Source organism: Dipodomys merriami, unplaced genomic scaffold, assembly GCF_024711535.1.
Source record: "Dipodomys merriami isolate MVZ:Mamm:240054 unplaced genomic scaffold, mDipMer1.0.p SCAF_46, whole genome shotgun sequence".
In the NCBI taxonomy this organism is placed as follows: domain Eukaryota; kingdom Metazoa; phylum Chordata; class Mammalia; order Rodentia; family Heteromyidae; genus Dipodomys; species Dipodomys merriami.
The window spans coordinates 1,268,562-1,291,729 of NW_027206024.1; the positions used below are offsets into that span (position 1 = coordinate 1,268,562).

A 23,168-nucleotide genomic window follows, 5' to 3' on the forward strand; every position below is an offset into this window, starting at 1 on the left:
ACATTTTCAATCCTGTATGTCCACGTCTTTGCTCAATACTTAACATACCCTCAACAAATATTCTGAATGAATAAATTCATCAAAGAGCACTTTATAAGAAATTTAATGAAGTCGAAATTAAACCTGAAAATGGGAATGGCCAAAACTTAAAATTGAATTAGAAACCTGTAGTTAGTGTTCAAATGAAGTCTTTGTATCTCTGAGTCAAAAGTTAATGGGGGACCAGAGTATGTGAGAAGAATAAATGATAATTTGGTAGTAAGAGATTTTACTTTTCTGAAGAAATAGGGACAAAGATTGTTGATCCCCAACTTAAATAACCATTGTTTTTCAACTTGGACGTAGGAAAAAGGAGGTAAAAATGAGCATGTACATCCTACAGGAAAGAAAGAGTTATGCTTATGAAGATATCTGTAAACCCCAGGATGATGATTACCTGTGTAAGTAACCCTCTGTGCTTGTTCAAACAGAAGGCAAATGTGCTTTTATAATAATTCATCAGGTCATTTGGCCCCCAATTACTGGTTTACTCTAGTAACTTCACATGAAGAACTAAGCGACAATGATATGCATTCTGTGCTCTTTCTCATGATTGTTAAATCTGGGAATGTACATATTTCTTGACTAATTTTTGCTTCTCTTGCCTCAGATTGTGAGCAGTGTCAGAACTTCTTCATCACCAGCTACACTGTTCATGGGCCACCTATATTTGTAAGAGACAATGTGGTGGACAAGGGGCATTATGACCATTCAGTCCTCAGTCTGCCCACTGGGCTGAGAATTCGTCAGTACAGTACCCTGAGGCTAGGCTTAGAGTATGGAATGAGGAATCTGATCTGCCATTGGGTTTGCACTTCAGCCCCTATGAGGGCTTGATCATAGAAGATGAAGATGCAGACAATAGGTACTCCTAGATGGTAAGAAATGCCCTCCCTTTCCCCCCTTTCTCTAACTCCATGTGTCCCCCTGTGCCTCCAATGAAACATTGCTAGGACATGGACAAAATAATTGTATGTGTTTGTGGAATCTGCATAAACATGGACATGCTGATTTAGGATCAAATTATAGTGCATATAAACAGAGTGTGTTAGAGGCAAAGTGCATCCATGCTTAAGGAGCCTCTGTTAGGACTATGACAAATCCCCTCAGATGTGTAGACGGCATCTTATGTGTTCACAACTACTGAGTCCATGCAGGCTCAAAGAGCATCACTGGAATCAAGTAATGTGATTTTGCCGATTATTACCCAAAAGCCTTTAGCTTGTCTTTCTGAAACTCAGATCACAAAAAGGAGTAACTTCTATGTGTAGATGCAAAAAATAAATCCCAGGCCAACTGGAGTGAGTCCAGCAGTCATTTTCATGGTTCCTAAGAGGATATTATCCTCAGAAGACTTGCACCCTGATTATCACACATATGGATTCCCATATCTCCATTTTTCTTTTGCTGTACTTGGTGCTTTCAAAATTATGAATATTTGATGGACAAGAAATAAAAATATAAATAGTATAGCTGGGTTCCATAGCTCAACCTTTAATTTGGACTTTTGAGATAGAGATGATGAGATCTCAGTCTGATGCCATTCCTAGCATAAAAGATTATAAGACCCCGATTACTACCAATGGCTGAGCACGTTGGTGCACATTTGTTATCCCAGCTACTGTGGAAGTACAATGGCTGGATAAAGTGAAGTATCTCCAGCAACCCAGGCAAGCACAAGCAGGATGGCAACCCAGGACAGCAGGATAAATAATACCTCAAAAACAAACTGTGCACTGGTGGCTCAAACCTGTAAGTAGCTACTCAGAAAGCTCGGATATGAGTATCATGGTTCAAATCCAGCCCATGGAAGAAAAGCTGTGAAACTCTTATCTCCAATTAACCAGCAGAAAATCAAAAGCGGCGCTGTGGCTCAAGTGGTAGAGCGCTTGCCTTGAGTTGAAGAGCTGAAGGACAACATTCAGGCACAGAGTTTATGCCCCTTGACAGACAAAAAATACCTCAAAAATAAACAACACAAAAAGGGCTAGTGGTTCAAGTGGTAGAGTGCTTGTATTGCAAGAGGTAAGTTTAGTTACTGAGTTCAATCATTAGCTCTGGTATGTATGTATGTATGTATGTATGTATGTATGTATGTATGTATGCATATAAATATGTGTACTGTATCAAAATAAAAATTTCCATGAGAGACAAAATTAAGACATCAGAAGAAAAACCAAAGGGCCAAACTTCATTCATAGATCCTGCATCTGTAAAGCACATACTGTATACGAGTCAAAGAATTATCCTCAGTAGTTGAATAAATCATATTCCCTGAGTAATTGCGAAACACATGTGGAGATAGAAAGGACAATTTCATTGTAGGAGTATTTAACTATAATTTTTCTTCGTAGTTTTTGCAAAGTACATAGTGCCCTAACAACCTACAAGAAATAACTTTAGTCTATTAGGGTATACTCAAACACGTAGAATCAGAGTTGGAGCAGTGGTGAGGTTCAGAAAGCAGTGGTTCTATGATATGTCCTGCAACCCTGTGCCATGGGGAACCATTGTCTTATCAGGAAACAACATCATGAATAAACAAATTTCCCTCTATTGTCTTTATAAGACAAAGGATTCTCTGAATTTCTATGGGACCATAGTGGAGACAGGTGCATGAGTGAGTCCAATCTAAGGAAAATTACTTGGGCCAAATGTCAAATGATGTGTGCTAATCTAGAAACAGAATGCATGTCCCCACCAAAATCTATGACATAAACTTTAACTCAATTTAGAGAATCTGGAAATCAATCTATTTGTGACAATAAGGATTAAGAGAAGTCTGGAACTGAGCTTTGAAAACAGTGCACTTAGAGTTCTAGAGTGGATGAGTATAAGGAGTAGATCCAAAGGGAGCAGAAACTTACCCTCTTATGTTTCCTTCCTGTGCCTGCTTCAACTTTAGGTATATGAACTGTGGCAGGTGTGCTGAGAATCAGAATCCTAGGGCCTTTCAGTATCAGAGGTAGATCTTCTACCAAACCTGTCATGTCATCAAGGCAGGATGTGAGCTGCTTGTCTCGTATGGGGATGAGTATTGACAGCAACTGGGCAGTAAGTGGAAGAAAGAGCTCACAGCAGAAACAGGTGGACCTTACTATGGTTCCTTAAAAAGGAAGAAAAGAAAAAAAAATAATTCTCTTTAGGAATTTTCGAATATCAACTCTTCGGTGGAACAAAAGGCAATTTAACGTGAGAAAAATTTCAAGTTAAGTATCTCTGAATTTAAAGATGCAGTTTGTATACTTTATTAGGAAAATTTCCTTATTTTTAACTATTTGTCCTGATTTTACATTTTAAGAACTTCATATGTTTGAATGCAATACAAAATACCGTGCTAAAAGGCGTAGAGACCAAACAAAGAACCTACCAGCTCTCTTTCAAAGAACCAGTTACTTCTGGTCATTGCAGTTTTTTCTTAATTCCCTCCATATTCGCAAATATTATGCATATGTCATTGTTCATTCATTACATAGTCTACATATTCTGTGAATATATTACTAGGAAGAAAATCAGTTAGAATGAGAGTTCCTATAGAGACTTGTGTCTTTGACAAAAATGAATCCATCTTTTCTCAGGGCATTTTGCTCTAGCCATGGCCCTCAATTCTTGGTTCCATGGCTGCAACTAGGCCTTACTTTTCATCCTCACTAGAAACAACTAAAAAGTTTTTAGTAAGGATGTTCTTTCAGTAGAAAGGCCTGAGATAGAGGAGGAAACATAGCCCTGTGAATATCTCCGAGATGGCCTGTCATCGGCGTGGAGAAGTTGACTCCTGTAGTTGGATGTGTCAGTGAGAGGACAAATAGGTTGGCAGTGATTTCAGAAACTCTAAGGAAAATATCTGTTATCTGCTACTGGAAAAAGAGTGTCAGTTCATGTTCTAAGAAAATGTAACAGTAAAAATAACTAAGAAACCAGACAGCCCTGATCTGTCCAGTAATCTCAGACTGCCCTGACCGATTATCTCCCAACTCTATCAGGAAGCAATTTAGGTCGGGAAATAATCCAGGAATAGTGCCCTCAGCATTCCTGTGATTGGCCCCACCTACCCCAACTTATAATATGCTTGCTATGTATGATTTAACCTATCCTGTAACTGCTAAGCTAGAAAGTCCCTGCCCTTACTGGAAATGATCATTCCCCAACCAATAAATTTAAGACTAGATTTACTACGAACCACCGACCTATCACAAAATCAGTGTTGTAATGATCCTTCCACCTGCTTCATACAAAATAAAAAAACCTTGCTGACCAAGAGATTGGGACTGACAATTATTGACCTGCGTGTCAGGGAAGATTTGTGAGTCCAGCTCGAGCTGTAATAAACGACCCCCCTGCATTTACATTGGCAAGGGCTCTCTGCTGGCCTTTGGGGGCGGTCTATGGCCTGGTACTTCAGCAGGAAGCAGGAGGACAGCGAGAGTCCAGAAGACAGGAGAGGCACAGGAGTGAATGCACCTTTCCGTGGAGACGCCTGGGCCATGCTTATGAAGTTCCCAACATGTACGTGTTGGCCTCCATGCAAGTCCCTGGAAGTCCCACTGGTCTGGGGCACACTGCCTGCTCTAGATCTACAGTCTGAATTCCCCGTTGGCCCTGGACCTGGCTGGGCTGGAGCTGCACCCACCAGCCATGCTTCCTCCACCCTGTTGCGCATAGCTTCCCAGCCACTGCTTGGTCTTCAGCATCTATGCCAGTCTGGCTCTCTGGGGCAGGCTGAGGCTGAGGTGACCATTCTGGGTGCCCGTTCAAGTCGTGTGAGGCCAAAGCTGTGGTGGAGCCAGTCCTCACACACTTCCAGGTATGTCCAGAAAGGATTGAACTCCACTGGCCCAGTGCTGCCGTCCTCTCATCCCCAGAGTTTACCTCCATGTCCCCACCTTTGTTGTTGAAATTGTTCAGCCACTGTGATCTTAATTTTCATTGTCCTCCTTTGCAGTACTTGAGATTCCTTCCTCTTCTCACCAGGCCACCAGGCCCCATGGGATTTGCCCCAACAACCCCACCTCACAGACACTCTCCAGAACCAGGCAGCCTTTGGGCATGCTGCTTCCTGAGCCTCCGGCTTCCTGCCTCTTTCCTTGCTTCACCAGCTTCTGCCAAGGCCTCCTCTCCCCTCCACACTGCCCCAAACCTCAACCCCAGTGTGGCCTCCCATGTGGCCAAACTCATCTCCCTACCACGCCCAATCCAACCCCAGTGTAGCCACTGCACTGGAGAAGACAACTAAGGTCCAGCAGCAGCAAAGATGACAAAGTGTACAGCTGGTTGAGAACTGGAGGCAGCATAGGTCTCTCTGATCATCTTTCTCTTCACTTACTCAGGTATTAATTGAATTTAGTATTTAATTTTTGGTACACAAAATCTCATAAGTATCTTCTTATTAAGCCTTTGCAGAATAGCTGGTAGAAATGCAGTCCCAGATTGTGTGTTGTTTAATTTTTTTGAGATTCAGAGATGTTTAAAGTAGTTATAATCATCATGAATTCTCACTTTCACAGTAGAGCGCTATTCAAAAATAATTACTTATGCATCTATTATCAATTATTTACATGACTTGAAACTTAAAGTTTCAAATATTACAGGAAGATCTTTGATTCATGTTGAGTGTATGTGAGTAGGTTGAGCTGTTGCATACATTCATTGTGTGTGTGTGTGTGTGTGTGTGTAGGGGGTGTATATGTATTATTGAAATCAGGGATAAGGATGAGCACTGGTCTGAACTTGTTTCCTTTTTCTGAGAGATATGGTATTTCTGTGTTGGTGGTAAGCTCTGACTGCTTGCCTTTGCCTGATGTGCACTTTGCAGTTTTTTTTTTTTTCAAATAAGCTTCTTATTTCTTATTGAGCAGATAGGGCTCTGATATTGCTTTGCCTTTAATCTGCCATCTAGGATCTTATTTTCCTCTTTAAAAATTAACATACAATATAAATTTTATCCCCTGTCTGATTTTCCCTTTAATTTGCATTTTGAAATAAGTAGTATAAGAAGTTTGAGCTCTGTATTCATGAAGTTTGAATTTTCTGTTTAATGTAATAACTGGACACATTTGTTAGCACAAAGATCTTAAATTTCTTTTGTAGTTTTAGTTTAAAATACCCTCCTCCATGTTTTTAGCATGGGAAGACAAACAATTCCTAGTAAAAATGATAACAATTTATCCTTTAACTATCAGATAATTCATAATTAATGTCTAGTGGCAAATGATTACATTTCTGAATAGATTTCCTTGATAGACCCGTGCACAAAAATACCCCTCATAGGTGCTGAGAAGGTAGATTAGTGGTACACAGATTACCTTGCATGCATGAGGCCCTGGGTTTGATTCCTCCTCACCACGTAAGCAGAAAAAGCCAGAAGTGGTGCTGTGGCTCGAGTGGTAGAGCACTAGCCTTGAGCTGAAGAGCTGAGGGCAGCGACCAGGCCCAGATTTCACCACCAGCGACAAAAATAAATAAATAAACAAATAAATATATAAATGAATAAAGAAATAAAACAAATTCATACACAAGTAAATTAATTTCAAAGGTTGATTACTATTTTAGTTAGGGGCAGGGTGCCAAGATATAGCAGACCTCTGTCCCAAAGCTTCAAGAAGGATTTCAACAGTTGACAAATACTGAAAACAAAAAGTAAAAAACATAGCTCTGCCAATAACATATAGAATCTCCATTCAAACAGAAAGAAGTACTACGAATGAAATACTTTTTATAACATTTGTTAAGAGATTTTGGCTCTATATTAATTATCATATCAATTGACCTTTGAAAACTCTATAGGTGGGCCTGAGTCTCAAGGTCCTCTAACTAAAACTGGAGGAGAGAATCATCAACCTGGACTTTAAAAAATTGTTATTGTTAATGTAGTGGACATACGGGTCACCATTTTGTAATTTAGATAATGAGTTCATTTCATTTTCAAAAATCTAATCACTTCTTTGCTCTCTCTCTGTTTTTCCCTCCTTTCCCTGCCCACAAGTGGTATAGTTGATTGTCAACATAATATCTACAGAGTATCACTGCTGCATTTGTTTCCTTGTTCTCCTTGAATTTCTGTGGCTCCCTCACTGCCCAGAAATGGATAAACAAAAAAAAGAAAAATCCATCGTTTTCAATTCCTTTAATTCATTTCAATATAAACATCAGTAGTTTTATGAGATTGTCAGGCTCTGTCTGCACATCCCGAACACTTATACTTCCTATACCTAGTCATAACTCCCACCAGATTCTAAGATACACAAAATAATTCTGTTCACTTTCCACAAAAGAAGAAGCTGAGATTCAGAAAGATTAAGTAACTTACTGGAAATACTGGGCTGAGCATAGTGGCTCACTCTTATATCCTTACCTACTCCAGAGAATGAGATCTGAAGATCATAATTTGAAACCAACCAAGGTTGACATATACCTTACATGTTTATCTCGTTAACCAACAGAAGTCAAGAATTGTGTGATTCAAGTGGTACAGCTAGAATGCCACCAGACTTGAATGGGAAACCTAAAGATAGTGCCAATAGGATAATTTTTAAGAACCAATGCTGCCCCATACAAAATCTCAGACACCACACACACACCTTTAAAAACATGTTAGTACGGAAACCCAAATAGTTTTTTTTTTTAATTTTTATGTTTAGTTATTACCTTTATTGATGTATGACTTGATAGTCTTTACTGATGAGCCACAATTTAGAACTTTGTTGTAATTATATCCATGTCTGTGCCAGAGAAACATTCTCCTAGTTGTCTTCCCCCGTTTCTAGCAATGATAAGTTGTCTCGCCTTGGCCCAGTTTCAAGTTTATTGTTCTAGTAGATCACAACCATCCTAATAACAAGGGTTATAGGTGGTAACTACTGTACTGGACAATACCTGCCTTGGGAAAATTGTTCAAATTTCTCCATTCAGTGGAGGTTGTTAGGATACACCCATGATCACTTTGTGCTTAGAATTGGGAACTTTTTAGGTCCAGGAATTCAGGACAAGCACTGTGTGCTACTTCATACTTGTTAACTTTAATTTCAGCTTCCTATTATCTACTTTAAGCATTGTGTGAAGAGAAAAATTGCCCCTAGGAGAGAGAAACACAGTACTAACTGTTGTTTTCAAAACACAGGAGGAGGAAAAGAAGTTCTGAAAGAGGCATATAGCCTAGACAATGAGTTCTTAGAAACTTGGGCTGCCTGTTAATCTTAACTTCAACATAGAAAGTCAGAGCCTGCAGTGGCTTGTAAGCTCCATTTATATTCCTGAGCATGCGGCTCCCTTCCCCTCAGCCCTCTGATCCTTTACATCAGGGTTTCTTAGTGTGTCTTAATGTGTTCCTGTTAGTTCAGTGCACAGGTGAAAAATTAAGCATGCCCAACCATGGGTTTCCATTGCCCTAGTAGACGTTTTGCATTTTAGGACATTCCTTCCAGGGAAGTCTCTTCTTGGGCCCTCATGTGCATATGATCACAGAAGCGAATGTCTCACAAACCATGGAACGCAGTTGTTCAATGATGATTAACTCACACAGAGGCACAGACAGGTTGGGTTAGGAGACTTTGTGAGAGGCCTTGGATTGGCACATGGCAACATTGACAGTAATTCCTCAGAGAAATACCACTGATTAGAGGGCTATGGAGAGGTAAAAGGAGAATGAATTTAACCAAGTTCTTATCTCAGAGAGAGAAATAGATTAGACAGAATGATAGGAGAGTGATTTAAAAGAATAGAAGAAAAATGGAAATAAAAATTTAAATTTAAACAGTGAAACACTTAAAAATTATGTAAGTTTAAAGAAATGGTATTGAGAGAAGGATAGAATGAGAGGAGGTGAGGCATAGGAGACATGAAAAACTAAAAAATAGAAGTGCTTAAAATTAGTTATTAAAAATTAGGGCTGGGAAAGTGGCTCAGTGGTAGAGTGCTTGCCTTGCATGAATGAGACTCTGGGTTCGATTCCTCAGCACCACATAAGCAGAAAAAGCTGGAAGTGGTGCTGTGGCTCAAAGTGGTAGAGCACTAGTCTTCAGCTGAGGAGCTGAGGGACAGTGCCCAGGCCCAGAGTTCAGGCCCCATGACTAGCAAAAAACAGACAAACAGGAAATTATATAGGTATAAAGATATAATATTGCTACTAAAGAATTTAAGCCTAAGAGCTTATGAATTGAGTAATAAATTTCTGGATTAAGTGTATATACCATGGGGTATAAGGTCTAATAATTGACGACGGGTATATATATATATGGGGATGGGCATAATATCAATTAAGTCACTCAAAAAAGAAAGAAAGAGAAAAAACAGAAAATAAAAAAGTACCAAAAGATCAGAAGATATAAAAAAGCACACACACACATACACCTAAAATAAACATTATGAGAGGAAAAAAAAGATTAAGAGAAAACAATTAAAAAATAAAACTTAAAAAAAGCTACCAAAAGAGTTATTTTTTGGAGAGGTGATGGGAAGATCCTTTATCTCCACTGTGTCCATAACCACTCTCTTGGTGCAGTCTCAGGTCTGCTTGTGGTGTTTGGTTTTCCTGTGGCTTGATTGGATTCTTAAGTCAGTTTGTTTGAGCAGGCAGAATAATGCTCTGCTTTACCCAGGATTTTGTGATCCTCTTCCCAGGCTAGTTCAATGGGAGGAAGATCTGCTTTGAGTATCACAAAAGAGGGAGATGGCTGTTTCCTCTACTTTCAAGATGCTGTGATGAGGATAGGTTCTGGGTAGGGTTGAGGCTTTTCAGCAAACTAGCTTTTCCCTGAGGGGATAGTTCCAGAGACACTCACAGAACCCAGCCTGGATCCATTCTCAGGGTTTGTGTTTACTGAATTTTAGTTGATTTTCTAGACTGCTGTAGGGAGGGGCAGCCTCTGGTTCTGTTTACACAGTGAAGAAAGTCTCTCCTGAGGTGGGAGGCGGATCTTCCTCTGTCTGGGCTGGGTGATTTTCCCCTGGGTGGAGCTGTGCCTCGCAGGTTAGATCAGGTTCTTGTGACCTACTAAATGACTCTATTCTTTTCTTCCAAGGCCTGAGTTGGAGCTAGTTGCTCACAGGGGCCTTTGTCAGTATGGAAGATGGAGATCTCCGGTGGTTGGGGAGGGATGGCTTTCCCTTCTGTGCTCCCAGATAAGGAGTGAGGATGTCAGCGTTCTACTCATGCCAGAGTGTTGGTTCCTGAGTTGTTTCTGGTGTGTGATCTGCAGGATGAAGATATCTGCTCTTTGTCAGTTCTTGCTGGTGATGAGTAGAATCTGCTCACCCGCTGTGTCTGGTGCTGTTTTCCTGAACTCTCTCTGCTATAGGTATGGCCACTACAGCCACTGTCACTGCCGCTGCATCCGTTGCAGCCTTGGCTACCGACAATTGCTCAGTTTTGCCTCCTTGTGTGGATTTTCCCTCTCTGGCCAAACTCTCTGTACCTGATGGCACACTTGGAGTGATTCTGTAGTGTAGGACTGTTTACTAAACAGTGTTTAGGAACACTAAAACTGCTTTCTTTGCTGGAGCTTGATTAGCCTCCAGGTTCTCCTTTGCCATCTACCTCGGAACTTCTGTAATGAGATTCTTATCCCCAATTAGCAATCAGAAAACTAGAAGTGGACTCTGGTGGAGTGCTTCACTTCAGCTGAAGAGCTCAGGGACAGCACCCAGAGTTCATGTCCCATGACTGATAAAAAATAGAAAGAAAGAAAACAAGTGAGTGCCCAGAGCCAGTGGCTCATACCTGTAAGTCTAGCTAGTCAGAGGCTAAGATCTAAGGATCAAGGTTCAACACCAGCTTGGTCAGGAAAATCTATGAGATACTTATTTTAATTTAACCACTGAAACCCATAATTGACCATGTAACTCAAAGTGGTAGAGCACTAGGTTTGAGCACAAAAGCTCAGGGGCAGGATCCAGGACCTGAGTTCAAGCCCCAAAACTGACAGAAAAAAAAAGAAAAAGGAATGAGGAGCCTCCTTAATGAAATAACTAGACAAGTACAATATATAAAATAATTCCTCCCTTCCTTCTTTTCTTCCTTCCATATGTTCACATCCTTCCCTCGTTTTTATCCTAGAAATTAAACTCAGGGCCTTATGCACTTTAGGTAGGTGCTCTACCAGTTGAGCCATACACCTGCTTTTTTTGCATTAGTCATTTTTGGTTTTTTTGGTCATGTGTCTAAAACTCTGTGCCTGGGCGCTGTCCCTGAGCTCTTCAGCTCAAGGCGAATATTTACTGCTTGAGTCACAGCACCACTACTGGTTTTTTATGGTTTATTGGAGATGAGTCTCACAGACTTTACTGCCTGGGATGGCTTTGAACTTTAATCTACAGATCTCAGACTCCTGAGTAGCTAAGACTACAGGCATGAGTCACGTGCACCCAGCTCTGCTTGAGACATTTTTGTGGTATGGTTTTATGTTTATTACCAGACCATTATGGACCACAATCCTTCTTTTTACCCTTTCTGAGTAGATGAAATAAAAAGCACAATGCATTGGTTTCAGATATTGATTGAGATCCAATATTGTGAATGTTTTGCCTGGGCTAGCATCAAATCATATTCCTCTCTACATTAGTCAAGACACAGCAGATAGCATTACGAGTGTGAGCTCCCATGATTGGCTCAAATTTCTGACTACTAAAACATATGAATAAAGTTTTAATAATTTCAAATGATGACTTTGGGGACAATGGGTGCTCTTACTTGCCTAGTTTCAAATTTCAGCAAAAGTCCCAAATATTAACTTTTGATTTCCTCGGGTAAATTAAATAAGCAAATACATTTAATTTATTTTATTTTTTATTTTTTTTGGGTCTGGTCGTGGGGCCTGAACTCTGGGCCTGGGTGCTGTCCTTCAGCTCTTCAGCTCAAGGCTAGCGCTCTCTACCACTTGAGCCACAGCAAAACTTCTGGATTTTTTCTTTTTGCTTATGTGGTGCTGAGGAATTGAACCAAGGGCCTCAGCATGCAAGGCAAGCACTCTACCACTGAGCTACCTTCCCAGCCCAAACATTTAAAAGCAAATAACTAAAGAAAAAAGTTAAACACTAAACATCCTTACCATTGCAACTTTGGATTTAATACCTTGTCAAACATTGCTTATATCATAGTTGTATTTTTCTGGGCAGTATATTCCATAAACGAATCATGCCACCACCAAAGTTGAGGGCTAAACAGCCTATAGGCTATAGGCAAATATACAAGGGAAGGCATGTGAAGATTATAGCCATGAGCCACCAATGTCTAAATCAATTATTCCTTTAACAAAAATCAAAATGGCTACAGTATGGTTTAACAGAGAGCTTGAATCCTTATCAGCTTTGCTCCTGACCTGCTATTCTAATAGGACCCCAAAAAATTCACACTCAATTATCAACTGAAGTAGAGGGTATCCATTGCATGCTCTGCAGCATCATAAATCACTTGCTGGTGAGGAAAAATACCTCTTTTCCATAGGAAATGCTCAATAAATTCTGATTATTGAATAATCATAAACCTAGGAGATGGAAAATACCACTATCCAATCACATTTTTTTGTTGTTCATTGTCGTATTTGAACTCAGGGTCTGGGTGCAGTCCGTGATCCATTTTTTAGCACTCTACAATTTGAGCCACAACCCCATTTCTGTGTTGATTTTTTTGTTGTTGTTTTTCAGGGTGCCTGATATCTGGGTCTGGGTGCTGTCTCTCAGCACTTCAGCTTATGGCTAGCACTCTACCAATTGCGCCTTTGCACCACTTCCAGCTTTTTCCGCTTATGTGGTGCTGAGAAATTGAACTCAGGGCCTCATGCTTGCAAAGCAAGCACTCTATCACTGAGCCAAATTCTTAGCCCCCACTTCCGGTTTTTGAGTGATTCACTGGACCTAAGTATCTCATAGGGACTTTTCTGCCCGGGTTGGGTTTAAAACATAATCTTTCCATCTCAACTTCCTGAGTAAGATTATAGGCATGAGCCATCTGTCCATGGCTCCATCCACATTTTTATACAAGTGAATAAAGCTCAGTGATAAAGTGTCTTCCTCTTTAACCAAAAGCAGGTAAATAACCAAAATTGAATTTGAAATTCAGTTGAATCTGAAGCTATATTTTTAACAACTGGGTTGTAAGTTATTTGATCCTTGCACAATTTTGTTAGTAGATACAGCACAAATGTCATAAATTTTCTATTTCTTTTTTTTTTTAACATTCTTTTTTTTTTGGGGGGGGGTCCGGTCGTGGGGCCTGAACTCTGGGCATGAGCGCTGTCCCTCAGCTCTTCCGCTCAAGGCTAGTGCTCTATCACTTGAACTACAGCTCCACTTCCGGCTTTTTTCTTTTTGCTTATGTGGTGCTGAGAATTCGAACCCAGGGCTTGAGCATGCAAGGCAAGCGCTCTACCACTGAGCCACCTTCCCAGCCCCATGAATTTTCTATTTCAAATGGCCCATGACACATAGTTGGGTGTGGTATGGTAAGCCTGTAATTCCATCACTTGGCAGGCTTAAGCAGAAGCCTGGTAAGTTCAAAACCATTTTGACTATGGAGTAAGATGCCATCTCAGAAGGGCAGAAAGTAAATGGCTCCTGAATATATAAGCCTTGGAAGTTACTTTCCCATCTTCTGTGTCTACAATGAGAAGCTTAAGACTCTCCACGGCCAAACAGAAAGCATGACCCAAAAGACTAACCCAAAACACCTGGATACAAGCTGGGTCGACTCATTCTTGGGCCAATATAGTGTCACCCAAAGGCACTATTTAATAGTTGGGTCCATGTCCCCTCTTCTTCTCTCCAGAAGGGCCATTTCAAAATCATCATTCCTAGAAATGAAAAGACAGCAGTGATAGTAGGATTTCCATTCCAGCATATTTACAAGTCAGTGAGCACTTAGACATTGGCAACTATAATATTAAGAGACTAGCAAGTGGCGCGCAGTACCTGAACAAACTCATAGTTCATAATATATGTTTTGTGAATTAGAACCAATTAAGTTAGCTACCATAGCTGCAGCAGGTGCAGTACCAGTTGGGGGATGGCAGCAGCATCCTTAGTTCCAGTCCCTTGACCTCTGGAGTGCATCATGAAACCCAGCCACCCTTCACAAAGGCCGAAAGAGAAGGGGACCACCATAGAATGCTAGGCTCTTATGGTGGGTCATGAGACCCTCACCTCACTTCTGTTTCCTGGCTGGATAAGTTGGGGCTATGTGCCTGTATCACTTCACTCCTGATTCTGGTCTGGGTCGGTAGTTGCCATGTGCCTATACAACCTCACTCTGGCTTCTGGTCTGGCTGTGTGGGGGCCCGTGCCCATGTCACCTCACTCCTACTTCCAGTCTAGGTGAGTATGGGGTTGTGTGCTTGTGTCACCTCACTCCTGCTTCTGGTGTGCATGAGTAGGAGAGTAGGGGTCATGGTGCCTGTGTCACCTCACTGCTGATACTGGTAGGGGTTGGTAGGAGCCATGTGCCTGCACCACCTCACTACTGCTTCCTGGCTGGATAAGTCTGGGCTAATGCCCTTTTGACCTCACTCCCGCTTCATTTCTGGATGAGTGGTGGCCATATACCCATGTTTCCTCACTCCTGCTTCAGGTCTGGGTGAGTGGGGGTTGCGTGCCTGTGTCACCATACTCCTGCTTTTGGTCTGAGTGAACAGGGGAGTAGGGGCCATGTGTCTACACCACCTCACTTGTACTTCCAGTCTGGATCGGTCCGATTGGCTCTGAGGTAATTACTCTATCCAGATGCTGTTTACCATCATGGACTGCAGCCCATGCCAGAGGTTAGACTTTTCCAGTTCTCATAACAAAGCATGACATTAAGGGATTAAGATGGAACCTTGCTGGGTTTGAGAACTATGTCATAAAATTGTGCATGTGTGTGCGCATGTGCACTGGTCTTGGGCCTTGAACTCAGGGTCTGAAGTGATTCTGAGATATTTGATTAAGGTAGAGCTCTACTGCTTCAGCCACAGCTCAACATATAGCATTTCTGTGGTTAATTGGGACTAAAATTCTCCCAGATTTTCCTGTCTGGACTGGCTTTGAACACTATCCTTGGTTCTCAGACTTTTCAGTAGCTAGGCGCCTCTATATTTGCTTGATTGCCATCCAGAGAAAACTGTGCTTGGTAAGTATTCTGGAGTAAAAAGATTTGAACTCTTTCAATGAGCAGTGGTGAAAATACTCAGGTTCTAGCCTGGCATTGGTGGATCAGGCCTCTAATTCTACCGATTCAGGAATGTGAAATCTGAGAATTGCAGTTTGAAATCAGTGAGTGGAGGACAGAGTCCTTGAGACTCTTTATCTCCAACGAACTACCACAAACCTGGAAAGTGGCACAGTAACTAAGTGGTAGAGCACCAACCTTGAACAAAAACGCTCAGGCACAGCACTTAGGCTGTGAGTTCAAGTCCAATGAGCACAAAAATGAAACAAATCAAGAAAAAAAACCTGGGTTCTTCAGTAAGAATTTATCATTATAAATATCACTTTCCCATTATATTAAGATTTTTCATAGGTACATGAATTTTAGGGTATTAAGAAACTTACTAAAAATATAGGCAGCATTTTGTGTATGTGTGTGTGTGTGTGTGTGTGTGTGTGTGTGTGTGTGTGTGTGTGTGTGTGTATGTGTGTGTGTGTGTGTGTTTGCCAGTCCTGAGGCTGGAACCTGGGGCCTTAATCTCTTGATTGGATTTTTTCCATTAAGGTTGGTACTCTGCCACTTGGTCCACAGCTCTACTCCCAGATCTTTTTAATTTTTATTTGGAGAAAACAGTTTTAAACACTTTTCTATGTGTGGAGGCCGATTCTGGAATATGATTCTTTGAATCCTGCTATAAAATATGTGTGTGCAGATAGCTCTACTATAAGGCTGACTTACATTTCTTCAGGTGTATATGTAGGATTAAAAGGCATTCTGCTTAGGCAGACATGAAACCTCAACATAGATATGATTTCCATTGCCTTGATTATTAAAGATGTTGTATATTTTCATGTATTCCTTAGACACCTATATCTGTTTTGGGGAATGATGTAGTCAATTCAATTGCCTATTTATTGATAAGATTGTTCTTAGGTTGTTTCATTTTTTGAGTCTATACATCTAGATATTAGGATTTCTTCTGTTACTCAAAAGGCAGGAGTTTAGGCTTATTTTACTTAATCTTAGCAAAAGATGACTTGTGAGTTTCAAATTATTTAATTGATGATTGATTAAAAATGATCTGAAGAATGTGGCTCGCAATGGAGGGTGCCTGCCAACAAGTACAAGTTCTGAACTCAAACTTCAGTGTCTACAAAAAAAGAGATATATTTAAGTGTTTTAAAACAATAAAATTTAATCAGTTATATACTGTCAAATTATGTAATTCTAAATATTTCACTATTATTCATGGTAAAACTATTGGAAATTTTAGCATAAGCTAACAATTTTAGTTTCTATTTTTTCCTTGGTAATCATTCAAGCCAACAAAACTGATAAAATACAGCTTTGGCCAGGTGCTGGTGGCTCATGTCTGTATTTCTAGCTACTCAGGAGGCTGACATCTGAGGATTGCAGTTCAAAGTCAGCCTGAGCAGCAAACTCTGTGAGGCTCATCTCTAAATAACCACCAGAAAAATAGAGGTAGTGCTGTGGCTCAAGTGGTAGAGTGTTTTCCTTGATCTGAATAGCTGAGGGAATGCCCCAAGGCCCCAAGATGAAGCCCCATGACCTACCAAAAACGAAACAAAACAAAACAAAAATCCAACTTTATATAAAGAGGACGAATCTCCAAGTTTTTATACAAGATTTTTAATGCTTGTGGCAAATGATTTATCTGGTAGAAAGTGGACAGCTTATATCTGTCATTGTGATAAACTTGCTACTATGTGGTTGATTTTCTCCCATTTATAATTTCATTCATCTAACATTGTTGAAGATGAAAAATCCATCAAGGACATGACACACTATTTGGCAGAACTGGTAAGTTGAAATGACTATTTTTTTTCAAGTTTGAAAAAGAAACTGGGTTTTCCATCCCTCCCCAGGATTTGAACAATGAAAAAAAATTTCCCAAAAGTGAGGAAGAGAGCTCATATTCAAATAATTAGAAGATAATGAAAAGAATGTTTAAGACACATAATATATTTAATTTTGAACCTTCGTCTCAAGAAACTTCCGAGAAACTTAGCAAAAATTGGTTATAGACATTTATATCAAAGAGCTCACTGCAGTTGCCTCATACCTATAATTTGTTACTCTGAAGGATGAGATCTGGGATAGAGATTGGAGCCAGCATGGAAAAGCAATAATTGCATGGATGATGTCCCTTGCTGTTAGATCATATGTGCCTTCCTCCCATCCTCAATGTGAAGCTGTCTCCCCACATTACCAGCCTTCTGAAATATTGACATTATCATTGTAATTTATGTTTTTCTCCTTCAGCATGAAAGGTTCATGGAGCAGGCCACTTGCAGCTGTATGCACATCTGTTTCTCCAGTTGCCTACAACATTGCCTGGTCCTTAGTGCTTAGTAGCCTTGTGTAGATGAAACTGCCCTGCTCATGTAATCTCAGAATTCAGTCAGGAAAGCACATCAAGCTGTGATCTTGTGGTTAATAGTTAATTCTTCTAATTATTTTTTTGCTCTTTGTGTATCTAAAGTCCACGTAAGGGTGAAATAAGTGGCTGACACCTATCTGTTGTAATGGCAAAGTTGACTGTGACATCATAGAAGTTTATTGTGAAGCTGCATGAAGACTCTTCCACCAAAGCACTGCAAATCGTAGCCTCCCACATCCAGGAATAGATTTAACAGCTCTGCAATCAAACCATCATTCGCTCTCTGCTGGATTCGGACAGAGTTTCCCTTTCCTATTTAAAATAAAGAAAACTTCAAGACATGCTTTTTAATGTAATTGACTTATGGAAATGTCCCTCCAAACAAAAAAAATAAGAATGCCATTACTGGAATGTAAATACAAGGCAAGGAATAAAACAAGCATAAAATTTCCTAGGGAAAACATCAATAGTTGCATCTGCTAAAAATGTTGGTCCTTAAAACTAGGACTTGATTCTGACATCAGTAATCCTAATATAATATAAGGTAAAGAAAGTTTTATTTTTGTGCCAGTCCAGGGGTTTGAACTTGCACTCAGAGCTCTGAGTGCTCTTGCTCAAGTCCAAAAATTTACTACTTGAGTCACAGCTCCACTTCTTGTATATTTGGTATTGTAGTTGTAATAAGAATTTCCCAGGCTTTTCTGCCTGTGCTTGCTTCAAACTGTGATCCCCGAAGTCAGCCTCCTGAGGAGGATTACAAGCATGAGCCACCAGTACCAAGCTAAAAGTTACTTTTTTGAGATATAAAAATAAGGTATATAAAGCAACATAAACAAACGAAACATTAGAACAACAAAACTGAAACAAGTTATATAAAAGATATATAAAGATAAACACGAAGGCCCCGAGTTCAAGCTTCAGGAACAGCACAAAAGAAATAAAGAAGTGTAAAAGAAGAGAAGAAATAGTCAGTGAAAGGGTTTTAAATTAATAAATCACAAAATTTTGGCAAAGTAGCAGGGTATAAAATTAAACCTCAAAAATCAATGGGTTTTCTGTATGCAAACAATGAGAAAAGCGTGGTTGAAATTAGGAAAGCAACTCCATTTGTAATAGACCCACAAAAAATAAAATACTTAATGCAAGAAGATAAGGACCTCTATGATCAAAACTTTAAAAACTTGAAAAAGCACATAATAACAGAACTTAAAAAATGGCAAAACCTCCCATGCTCCTGGATTGGAAAGATTAACATCGTGAAAATGGCAATACTTCCCAAGGCTATCTACAAATTCAGCGCAATACCTATCAAAATTCCAACCTCTTTCTTCAAGGAAATAGAAGAGGCAATCCAAAAATTCATATGGAACAATAAAAGACCCCGAATAGCAAAAACACTCCTCAACGGAAAGAACACTGCTGGAGGAATATCAATACCAAATTTTAAACTCTACTCTTAAAGCCATGGTAATCAAAACAGCTTGGTACTGGCATAAGAACAGACCTAAGGACCAAAGGAATAGAATTGAAAACCCTGAAATGAACCTACAGACCTATAGCCAACTAATCTTCGATAAGGGAGCTAAAACAATAGAATGGAAGAAAGATAGCCTCTTCAATAAATGGTGCTGGCAAAATTGGTTAACTACTTGTAGAAAACTAAAGCTAGATCCTTATATATCACCCTGCACCAGAATCAACTCCAAATGGATCAAAGACCTCGAAGTCAAAGCAGACACTCTGAAAACATTACTGGATGGAATAAAAGAAACCCTAGGTCTCCTTGGCTCAGGCCGAAATTTTCTGAATAGTGACCGGAAAACACAACAAATCAAAGAAAGGTTGGACAAATGGGATTGTATAAAGTTGCAGAGCTTCTGCATGGCAAAGGAAATAGCTAGCAAGATCAATAGAAAGCCTGTGGATTGGGAGAAGATCTTCACTAGCCATACAACGGACAAGTTTCTCATATCTAAAACATACCTGGAACCCAAAAAATTAAATCCCCCAACAACAAATCCTCAAAGAAACAACTGCCCGATATATAAGTGGGCTTAAGACTTAAAGAGAAACTTCTCTGAAGAAGAAAGAACAATGGCCAATAGACACATGAAGAAATGCTCAACATTCCTATCAAAACAACATTGAGATACCACCTCACTCCAGTTAGAATGGCAAAAATCAAGAACTCTAACAACAATAGATGCTGGAGGGGATGTGGACAGAAAGGAACCTTACTTCACTGTTGGAGGGAATGTAAACTTGTTCAACCACTTTGGAAAGCAGTATGGAGGTTCCTCAAAAGACTTCACATAGAGCTCCCCTATGACCCAGCAATCCCGCTTTTGGGCATTTACCCAAATGTTTACAAACAAGACCACACTAAAGCTACCAGAACAACTATGTTTATTGCAGCATTATTTACCCTAGCTAAGATATGGAACCAACCTAGATGCCCCTCAGTAGATGAATGGATCAAGAAAATGTGGTATATATACACAATGGAATTCTATGCCTCCATCAGAAAGAATGACATCGCCCCATTTGTTAGGAAATGGAAAAACTTGGAAAAAATTATATTAAGTGAAGTAAGCCAGGCTCAAAGAAACATAGGTCCCATGGTTTCCCTTATTTGCAATATCTAGTATATGCTTGAGTCAAGCAGAAAAGTTCAGATAATATGATGTTAGGAAAATGAACCCTTAGATATGTATTTTAATGTTTTTTTCCTTCATGCTTGTGTTTCTAACGCATTTGTAAGATTATTTCTTTGTATGTCCCTCCCCCACAGTATAACCCCTGCTTTCACTATATTTTATGTCGGTATAACTTGTGGAGGAGATGGGGAAAAACAAGTCGTTTAAGGATACAGGTGGACTTGTTGCAACAATGAGAAGTACAAGTTGTCTTGTTGAAAACGAGCTTTACAACATCAGTGTGGGGGGGGATGATTGGGTGGTGTGTGGGGGGAGGCTGGGAAGGGATGTGAAGGGTTAACAAAGGAGGAGGCGGCAATGCTTGGTAAGAAATGTATGCATTATCCTGCCCATGTAATTGTAACCCCTCTGTACAGTATGTTCACAAATAAAATAAAATTAAATTAAATTAATAAAGAAAGAAAAGAAGAAAAATGGAAATAAAAATTTGAATTTAAACAATGAAACACAAAAATTATGTAAGTTTAAAGAAATGATATTGAGAGAAGGATACAATGAGAGGAGGGAAGGGATAGGAGACATGAAAAACTAAAAAATAAAAGTGCTTAAAATTAGTTATTAAAAAAATTAGGGCTAGGAATGTGGCTCAGTGGTAGAGTGTTTGCCTTGCATGCTGAGACCCTGGGTTCGATTCATCAGCACCACATAAGCAGAAGAACCTGTAAGTGGAGCTGTGGCTAAAAGTGGTAGAGCACTAGCCTTGAGCCAAAGAGCTGAAGGACAGTGCCCAGGCCCCATGACAAGCAAAAAAAAAAAATACACACAAACAGTAAATTATATAGGTATAAAGATATAATATTGCTACTAAAGAATTTAAGCCTAAGAGCTTATGAATTGAGTAATAAATTTCTGGATTAAGTGTGTATACCATGGGGTATAAGGTCTAATAATTGATGACGGGTATATATATGGGGACGAGCAGAATAGCAATTAAGTAACACAAAAAAGAAAGAAAGACAAAAAAGAAAATAAAAAATACCAAAATATTAGAAGAGATAAAAGAAAAGCACACACACACATATACACCTAAAATAAAAATTATGAGAGGAAAAAAATATTAATAGAAAGCAATTAGAAAATAAAATTAAAAAAGGTACAAACACAGTTCTATTTTTGGAGGGGGGATTGGAAGGTCATTTATCTCCACTGTGTCCATAACCAGTCTCTTGGTGGAGTCTCTGGTCTGCTTGTGGTGTTCGGTTTTCCTGTGGCTTGATTGGATTCTTAAGTCAGTTTGTTTGAGCAGGCAGAATAATGCTCTGCTTTACCCAGGATTTTGTGATCCTCTTCCCAGGCTAGTTCAATATGAGGGAGATCTACTTTGTATCACAAAAGAGGGAGATGGCTATTTCCTTTAGTTTGGAGATGCTGTGATGAGGCTAGGTTCTGGGTAGGGTTGAAGCCTTTCAGCAAACTAGCTTTTCCCTGATGGGCTAGCTCCAGAGACACTCACAGGGCCCAGCCTGGATCCATTCTCAGGGTTTGTGTTTACTGAATTTTAGTTGATTTTCTAAGCTGCTGTAGGGAGGGGCAGACTCTGGTTGTGTTTACACAGTAAAGAAAGTCTCTCCTGAGGTGGGAGACGGATCTTCCTCTATCTGGGCTGTGTCATTTCCCCTGGGTGTAGCTGAGCCTGGCAGGTTAGGTAAGGTTCTTGTGACCTGCTAAATGACTCTTTTCTTTTCTTCCAAGGCCTGAGTTGGAGCTAGTTGCTCAGCGGGGCCTTTGTCAGTATGGAAAATGGAGATCTCTGGTCGTTTGGGAGGGATGGCTTTCCCTCCTCTTCTCCCTGAGAATGAGTGAGGATGTCAGGGTTCTACTCATTCTAGAGTGTTGGTTCCTGAGTCGTCTCTGGTGTGCGATCTGCAGGTTGAAGATATCTGCTCCTTGGCAGTTCTTGCTGGTAATGAGTAGAATCTGCTCACCCCCTGTGTCTGGTGCTGCTTTCCAGAACTCTCTCTGTTATAGCTATGGCCGCTATGGCCAGTGTCACTACTGCCGCATCCGTTGCAGCCTTTGTTACTAGCAAGTGCTCAGTTCTGCCTCCTTGCCTGCATTTTCCCTCTCGGGCCAAACTCTCTGTACTGTGATGTCACATTTGGGGTGATTCTGTAGCCTAGGACTTTTCACTAAACAGTGTTTAGGAACACTAAAACTGCTTTCTATGCTGGAGCTTGTTTAGCCTATAGCTTCTCCTCTGCTGTCTGATTCTGAACCTCTCTAATGAGATTCTTATCTCCAGTTAGCAATCAGAAAACCATAAGTGGACTCTGGTGGAGTGCTTCAGTTCAGCTGAAGAGCTCAGGGACAGCACCAAGAGTTCAAGTACCATGACTGATTAAAAAATAGAAAGAAAGAAAACAAGTGAGTGCTCAGAGCCAGTGGTTCATACCTGTAAATCTAGCTAGTCAGAAGGCTGAGTTCTAAGGATCAAGGTTCAACACCAGCTTGGTCAGGAAAATCTATGAGATTCTTATTTTCATTTAACCACTGAAACCCATAATTGACCATGTAACTCAAAGTGGTAGAGCACTAGCTTTGAGCACAAAAGCTCAGGGGCAGGATCCAGGACCTGAGTTCAAGCTCCACAACAGACAGAAAAAAAAGAAAAAGGAATGAGAAGCCACCTTAATGAAATAACTAGGCAAGTACAATATACAGAATAATTCCTCCCTTCCTTCTTTTCTTCCTTCCATATATCCACCTTCCCTCGTTTTTATCCTAGAACTTAAACTCAGGGCCTCATGCACTTTAGGTAGGTGCTCTACCAGTTGAGCCATACATCTGCTTTTTTTGCATTAGTCATTTTTGTTTTTGTTGGTCATATGTTTTAAACTCTGTGCCTGGGCGCTGTCCCTGAGCTCTTCAGCTCAAGGCGAATGCTTTACTGCTTGAGCCACAG

General features: G+C 40.2%; 1 pseudogene; it reads left to right on the forward strand.

The window, feature by feature from the left end:
- The first annotated feature begins 367 nt into the window (after positions 1–367).
- On the forward strand, positions 368–10,477 carry LOC138808612 (histone-lysine N-methyltransferase PRDM7-like; annotated as a pseudogene).
- The last annotated feature ends 12,691 nt before the right edge of the window (positions 10,478–23,168 follow it).